The sequence below is a fragment of the Polyodon spathula genome, chromosome 16, assembly GCF_017654505.1.
Source record: "Polyodon spathula isolate WHYD16114869_AA chromosome 16, ASM1765450v1, whole genome shotgun sequence".
In the NCBI taxonomy this organism is placed as follows: Eukaryota; Metazoa; Chordata; class Actinopteri; order Acipenseriformes; family Polyodontidae; genus Polyodon; species Polyodon spathula.
Genome location: NC_054549.1, coordinates 36,483,604 through 36,491,960, shown reverse-complemented (window position 1 = coordinate 36,491,960; position 8,357 = coordinate 36,483,604). Strand labels below are relative to the sequence as shown.

Below are 8,357 nucleotides of genomic sequence, written 5' to 3'. Positions count from 1 at the left end.
ATACTGTCTGACGCAGTAATATATACTGCATAGACTAATAAAGTAGACTTTACAGCCAAGCAGCACCAAAACACAAGCGCTTCTCATTCCATTTGTGTCAGTTTAGCCCTTTTTTTGTAGGTTTCACTTCATATTATAGCAGGAGATGTGGTATAAAGGAGAAGGCATGTGAGTTCTGTTATCAGGTCCACACTGACCCTGAGTCATCTTGTGTGTACCAAAGGCACTCTCTCCAAGTTCTGCTTCAGTCACACATTTGTATGGTTTTATTCTGTATTACTGTTTTTATGATTGCATTAACTGTTTTGGGCCTGTTTGAATTATTCGTTTCTTTTTGATTTTCTAAGTTATTTCTTGTCCAGACCCCCTTGAAAAACAAGATGTATATCCTGGTTAAACAAACACATTGGGCATTGAGATTGGAGTTATCTGACCAGAGAATGTGGAAGATGTAGAGCAAATGAATTGGGAGCAGGTGAATACCTCCAGTGAACCGTGCTGTTTCTTAAAAGTCTTTGGGTTAGGATTTAAGCTAAATAAGTTATGTTCCTCTCGGCTCTGGTCTGAACAAGGGTACACGTAGCACACTGCCATCACAAGTGACAGCCCTCCAGAGAGGTCCAGATTTGGAGGAACATGTAGACTGAACTATCCTCTCACCTCATACGAGAAGGGTGCTTGAGCAACATTGGAAAGCTGGTAGAGTGGCAAAATTCATAAGCTGCTGCCTGTGCTCAGTAAATAAATTCTATGTCTCCAGTGGAATTAATCAAAGAGCTTTGTACAAGCACTAAAAAAAAAAAACCATCAATGAAAGATTGTTGTAATCCACCAAGTAAATCATTATTGTTTTAATGACACATTGAGAATTGTAGACAATTTGAAAAACTGAAGGGCTGGAAAGCAAACATTGAACTAGCTAATATCTTAAATCAGTGGCAGCATTGTTCACACAGACCGTGAAACTGAAGCCAGAAAGGGAGAGACTGCCCTCTACAGGAGCAACAAATAAGGTGACCATGCGGATGGCTTGCAGACAAACAAATTGAGTTTAAACAACAAAATAATAAGTGATATTACAAATCACATCTTATCTCTACCTATTCCCTCCACTTGTATCTATTGGGCTCTTAGAGTTAATGTGAGTGGAAAGCAGGAGGCAAAAACATTGCCTTTGGAAAAGTGAGTAAACTGTCTTTGTGGTAAACTACACAGAAGCAAACAAACCGACACCAAAAAACACAACTTTAATTATCCCATAACTTTAATATTCCTGTGCAAATGTATATAAAAAATGATACATAGCATACACTGTACTATCATACCTGTTGTCCAGATTTCAAATGTGTATTTGGTCCTTCACAATTTCAGGATTATAAAATATTAAACTGCATCAATCCCTGCAGCCTTCCAAGACAAGTAAAAGTTTAATTTTAACTAATAAAATATTTAGTGCATTTTTTTAAAATGAGTATGATAGTGAATTTCCAATTCCACATCTTTCCTTCACTCTGCAGTGCCCTCACACCAATTCCAGGTGCCAGCAAACCATCTGCACCAAAGAGATGGTTTCTGGCCCCATCAAACATAGTGGGGGAATGGTCCTGAGGCTGTGGAAACATATTGCTGCACAGCACAGCCTGTGAGGTTAATATTAGTGAATTGAACCACTGACATTGGTGTTCATGATGGACTTATAACAATGAATGCACTCTGGAGAAGTACGCTATTATATAGAGTTCTGGTAACAGACAAAAACACAATACTACTGATTGAGCAGTACCGCCATGTCTGACAGGATACACTAGCATTAAAACGTAAATGAGTTGTTGTAACAGCAAAAACCTGGGAACATGCGTTCCTCATCTATAATGGTAAATATCTCCACGCTTATGGAGATACAATACAATTCCATGCTTTACCATGCTTATCTTCTAGTTACCATGCTTTCTTAGTACTGTACTTAACTATGCTCTCACATTCTTTTTTTTTAGCCATAGCAATACAGAAAACCAACTATGTATATTCTAAAATGATAGTTTTAGCTGGATATCCTTATTATCATGATATACAACTTCAACTGGCTTCAATATGTAAAAGCTATTGTCATGCAGTTTTGAGCACTACAATGTTGTTGTTTCTCCAGCTTTAAGAAAACATATTGTTGTACTTACTGTATGTTTGCCATTTAGCTTTCTAATGTAAAAACTATTTCACATGGAGCGAACTGGTATTTATAAAGTTAGACAGCACATATTAATATTACCATCTTGTTAAAAGTTGCAGTTCAATGCGGTTTTGCTGTTTTTCCTAAATCAGAGCCTTTTTATGGTTTAAAATGCAAGCATTTTGCTGCGTTATGGGGTAGCATGCAGATGTTTATAATATTCCTTGCTACAAATTAAAGGTACAGTGTGATTGCCCTAATGAATGAATTAATTAGAGTCCATTGCTCAAAGAGCACATTTTGTGGTAATTACTAAAATGCAAGCTTGCGTTGCTGAGGCAACACTTAACAGCAATTCTCTTTAATCTTATGTGTCACTATATATATGGTACTGTATGTATATTTAATTAGCTTTAACTTTGGAGTTATTTATTGAATAGCTGTTTTAATGGATTAAATAAAGAGTCTAGAATCTCAGAAGGTTCAAACAACTGGACCCTGGACAGCTATGTGGAATTATGTTCTCATTTTGTAGTTCCTAGTGAAAGTAAAGGCGAACCCACTGAGGCTTCGCTGAGTTGCTGGTAAGTGTTGCACACGCTGAATATGTGCTTAAGGACCAATTTGAATAAATCCTTCCCCTGGGTTTGCACAAGTGATTTCAAGCATGCCGCAGTGCCAGCAAACAGAAAGCATGGCTGCACACAGTATATAACTGTTGTTACTGGAGGTAAACATTGAATTACCAACCAAAATAAACTAAGAAAAAAGAAACACACAATGATGGACAGTTAAACTCAAAATCAATTATTGTAAGGTGACATTGGTTTTATGTTGGGAAATATTTTTAAGAAAAATAAAAAACTGAAATATCTTGCTTGCATAAGTATTCAACCCCCACACATTAATATTTGGTTGAGCCACCTTTCGCTGCAATAACAGCTTTAAGTCTTTTGGGGCAAGTATGTATCAGCTTTGCACACAGTGTCGGAGTGATTTTGGCCCATTCTTTTTCTTGGCAGATTTGCTCCAGGTTGTTCAGGTTGGTTGGACGATGCTTGTGGGCCGCAATTTTCAAATAGTGCCACAGATTCTCAATGGGATTGAGATCAGGACTTTGACTGGGCCACTGTAGGACATTCACCTTTTTGTTCTTGAGCCACTGCAATATTGCTTTGGCCTTGTGCTTGGGATCATTGTCCTGCTGAAAGGTGAATTTCCTTAGCAATTATGGTTTGGAACAACTGTTCAAGAGATGCTTTAGTGGGCTGTTTCTGGCCAGTCATTAATTGTAGCTATGCTTTTATTTATTTTTGTTAGTAGTGCATGCATCTTACAGTTTCCAATATTCATTTGTTTTGTGATTTCTCTCAGTCTAAAAGCTGAATACACTGCTCGCTGGTTAATGTGTCAGGCAACTTCCATAAACCTGCCACAGAAAATGAATCACAAGCACCGACCTGCTGAGAAATTGAAAGAATCATCCTTCTTAGCCAGTAAATCACACAAGCAGACTGCCCTTGTTAAGGAAATGAAACGCAGCTCCCTGTCATTCCCGACTCATCAGTATATCACTGATTGCGTTTACTGTAAATCACAGGATCTATACCGTTATATGATTGCAGATGACAATGCAAAGGAACAGGTAACAACAAGCTTTTTTTCATCTGACTGGCTGAATCAGATTGTCAGTTGAAATGCTGAGCATTAAGTAAATCTTTAGTATCAGTCCTTTAAATTTTACTACTTCTGACACCTTACCACCTGCCCCTTATAGAGAAGGTCATTCTTTCATGATCACTTCCTTATGTCCAGTCCTTTTTTCTTTTCTTTTTTTTATAACAGCTTTTAGAAGCATTTTGCTAAAAATCAATCAGTGTGCATTTGGAAATCTATAAGTAGTTTTCCAGAAACGTCAAATAATTCACTTGAAAATTACTGTATAAAATCAAGTCTTTCACGTGCTTGTTCAATTTTAAGCCTCTTCCATTCTGTTTATTTGTGTATTTTAGAATATGAAACAAGAAGGTCCTTATGTAGCCTTTAACATCAGGCTTTTATACCATCAAATATGTATTGTTTAATAATATAGGGTTAGGGTTAATAATATAGGGTTTTAAATCACCAGAGACACAGAGCACTGTGCACAAACCTATATTCATGAATAATAAAAAAAAAGTTAAGATGGATTAAATAAAGTCTGATGTTTATTAAACAGTTCTAGGCTGAAGTTAAGAGTTTGACTAGAAAAATGCATGGTATAATGTCAATAAAATTTGCAACAGCAATAAAACTGTACTTTGTTTATTCAAATGAGCTGGCTAATAGAGGCAAGATGTTCACTGTAAACAGTCGTGCAAACAGAGTTCAAAATGACCATGAAAAGCTAGTATTTTCACTGAAGTGACTTGTGTTGCAAAGAAACTGCTTTTCACTGACACAAAAGAACTGTTAATTGCTGTTCCTGTTTGATGAAGCTGGTGTAGGTTTGAGATGGCATACAGTGTGACAGACAGAATGCAGGCAGGCTTGCCAGCTCTCCTTCGTCTTCCAGGAAGTTCCATGTGATCATTTCATTTCCACAAATTGAATGAAGAATGTCAGGCTTAAAATGTTACATTAACAGATGGGTATGTAAATTGATAAAGAAATGCACACAAATCTGTCAAAGAGGACTGGCAACTGATAGGAAGCCTTGGCAGGAAATGTAAAAGGCGTTCTTTTAGGACTGGACAGATACCAGCTGTTACTTAGTTGAAGATATTAAGGGAGAATGCCTCTGAGGTGCAGTGTCTTGTTTGCACACACTTCCTGATCCACTGGACTGGATCTTAGTCGATGCAGAAATGGAGTTTGCAATGGGAACTTGCTAACACCCATCACAGAAAAACCTGGGAAATTAAACGTATAGAACTATTTGGCAGTAGCCCCTTGACCTGCATAGAGGAACTTTGTTTACCTTGAGATTCTCTCCTGAAGAGACCTCTGTACTCTCTCTTGTGTATTTTTATATATGTTTTCAGTTGAACCTATTAAGTTATCATCCAGTGGGAAAATTCACTACCTAAGACAACAGTTTAAAGTTTCCTGTACAATATGGCACCTCTGACAGCACAATGCACCTGTACCACAATGCTTGGACACTGGTTGAGCGCTAGATCTGACAGTACATTGATTTTCTTTGGAAGTCTGCTATCTAAGTAGTGTACAAGCCTGCAAGGACTGTGGCACAGCTCGGTGCCATGTCTTGCTATACTACAGTTGTTCTGTAAACAGGTAGCTGTGGCTTAAGCATACAAGCTGGTAGCCAGGCTAGGCACACTCTGATAAAAAAATTGCCATGGCTTTTCCCATGCATTTACTGTTTATTTTTTTATACCATGGTTAACTGTTTTTTCCTGTGCTTTGTTATATTATTCTGTGGTTCATAATATACATATGGTGTGTGTGTGTGTGTGTGTGTGTGTGTGTGTGTGTGTGTGTGTGTGTGTGTGTGTGTGTGTGTGTGTGTGTGTGTATATATATATATATATATATATATATATATATATATATATATATATATATATAATATAATATATATACTGTCATAAACCAAATCAATTCAGAAACAGAAAAATGATGTGTGTGTCTCACCTATATCAATGTTCCATGTTTCTTGGATAAACAAATCTAAAGTTTACATCGATAAATTAATCCAGTTACTTATCAACTAACTAACTAACAATGCATCTACTAATTACACGCCCAATGTTAGCATTTTGGAAATCATAAACATTTGTAACCACTTATGGTGTCATCTGTACTGTAGAAAATGAAGGTATAATACATTTTGCTATGTTAACTTCTTCAAAAAATAACAATAATCGTAACAATGTCAAATAAAATTGCTACTATTGTCCACCCTGCAGAAAGTCGCCCCCCTAATTCTGGCTGTATTAACTACTTCTTATGCGCCACCTCCAGCTACGCTCTTGCTGCACGCGACGGGAGGACAGTCAAGATAATCACTACCGTCAAGGACAGCAACAGCAGCTTCTGCTGGTTGTGCAACAGTATTGCGACTTTCTTCGATGGACTTTGCGTGAACACCGCCTGCCTTTACATTCGAGAATCCAGCTTCGCCTTCAATTGTCTTGCTGCTGCTGCTGCTCCCCAGTGTGTCGGAGTGTGTTAGCGGCCCAATGAAAGGAGAGGTCGGGAATTCTGGGAATGTTGAGTCGGGGCTGGAAGCCAGGATAGGAAATGTGATGGAGAAGCACTGACATTACAACAGGGGTAGGCAGCACTATTTCAATTGCAGTACTTTGGTTCTTTTTTTTTTAATTATTATTATTTATTTATTTTTTTTAACGTGTTAAAAAATGCATGTTATCCAACAATTGCCTGCACGGATAAAGGGTGCGCTAGATTATGGGGGGAAAGGGGACAGATGCATTGCTTTGACTGAGCAGCTTAGAGGGGGGATATGGCCAGAACAGATTTTTTTTTTTTTTTTTTTTTTTTTTTTATTTTAATTTGCATATTTTCTTTTGTATTTCAGTGGTTTTTGTGGAAAATAAGAAGCGTGTTCTGTGGAAACGAGACCGTTAAAAAAGATATGCAAGTGTCATTTTGAATCCGTGTAGAAATGCTTTCTGTCTTCCGTGGCTGTCATTAATATTGGTCTTTTTCGTTCCGGTATTTAATAAAACATACAGCGATAATAATACAATAGTACTCATTGAATGTATTGCACAAAGTGTTCTATGCTTAGTAGTACGGTACTGCCTGAGACAGTTTTATTAAATATTATTTCCGTTCAACAACACACAGGGTTAAGCATGGGACTGGTCTGGTGGAAAAACTGTTTAAAACATGCAGGCATATGGTAGGACAAAGTAGGCATTTTTTATAGGTGTTAAGAAATATGGTGACCGTGCAAGTGTAGGATGTGTAGAAATAATACTGAGCATGTCTCTGTCTATAAATTGATCGTTTCTGGTTGTGTGATTGTGTCATGATTTTGCATGCCGTGATTCGTAAAAGCACAGTAACATTTGGTCCTTTTTGCAAACGTTTTCTTTATTCTTATGTTTACAACGGTAGTAATTGAACAAAAATACGAGGTCCTATTAAATAAATTATGGTAGTGTAATGTTAATAATACTCGATATACCAGGGAATCTGGAGTGTTATGTCAGACTAAAACTCGGTTCTCATGAATTGACATTTCCGTCAGATTGACAGCAATCCTGGCAATTCGAATACAGACAGTGGCACGGATGGTCTCGAAATAACCAATCATCTCTGCAAAGAGGAGGGGATTTCACCTGTGGGGTTTGTTCAGTGCGTTCTCTTGCACTAGTCCCTTTAAATCAGTGCCATAGTTAACCCTCTCGAACCTGCCGGCATACAACCCATCTGTACAACCAGCGGTATGCAGACGGGTGGCAAGCGGAGGGAATGTAAGAGTAATAATGCATTAGGTGGCATCTTCTTAATCTAGCGCACAAAGAGAATAGATAAAATAATCTTCTTAGCACTTTTACCAATGCTTCAATGCACAGGCTATGCAGCCTCGGTTATTGATTACTTTAGGCACATAAATGCACGGTGGGAGGGGGTCTATATCTGCATCTTTTACCGGTAGAGGTGTGGCTAGGGTATTAGTCTCTGCTGTACCGGTGTCTGAAATTGCCTGCTTGAAAAATCGCCAGCTGTAGAAATTGAGGATATATGCTGAACAGTATAGAAATTTTCATATTCTCTGTGCATCTTGCCGTCAGGTGAAAATTAAACACACCTCATCCTGTACACATTGAGACCTGATAAAGTAATTACACCACCAGAGTTATTCTCCGGACATTCATTTATAAGAACACAGAGCCCTAACCTGAACACACACCCTGCCACTCAGTTGTGTCTCTGTCTGAGCCAGTGACTGCCAATCATGTGAACATGAGTGGTGTGCGTACTGAAGTAATTTCAGTGCAAATTAGGAGCGTTCACTAGTTTTACAATTTCAGCTGTAAGTTATCACGCAGGTACTGCATCTGGTGTTCACACTCAGAGGTGGGGAATGAGAAAATAGAATGTGTTGTTTTTGGTAATTTGTTTTTCTTACAGCTGTTCTCTTATTGTAATGCCGATTTTTTTAATTTATTTTTTTATTCTGTCAAATATTTACAGCGTTTCATGTATAGCCGTG

At 37.8% G+C, this 8,357-nt stretch overlaps 1 protein-coding gene across 10 annotated transcripts in view; it reads left to right on the top strand.

The window, feature by feature from the left end:
• Nucleotides 1-6,230: 6,230 nt before the first annotated feature.
• LOC121329395 (ERC protein 2) overlaps nt 6,231-8,357 on the top strand; it is a 262,968-nt gene continuing 260,841 nt past the window's right edge. For all 10 annotated transcript variants that reach the window (XM_041274987.1, XM_041274985.1, XM_041274984.1 and 7 more), the window contains exon 1: nt 6,231-6,445. The gene's annotated coding sequence lies outside the window, so the exon portion shown is untranslated. The remainder of the gene's footprint in view (nt 6,446-8,357) is intronic.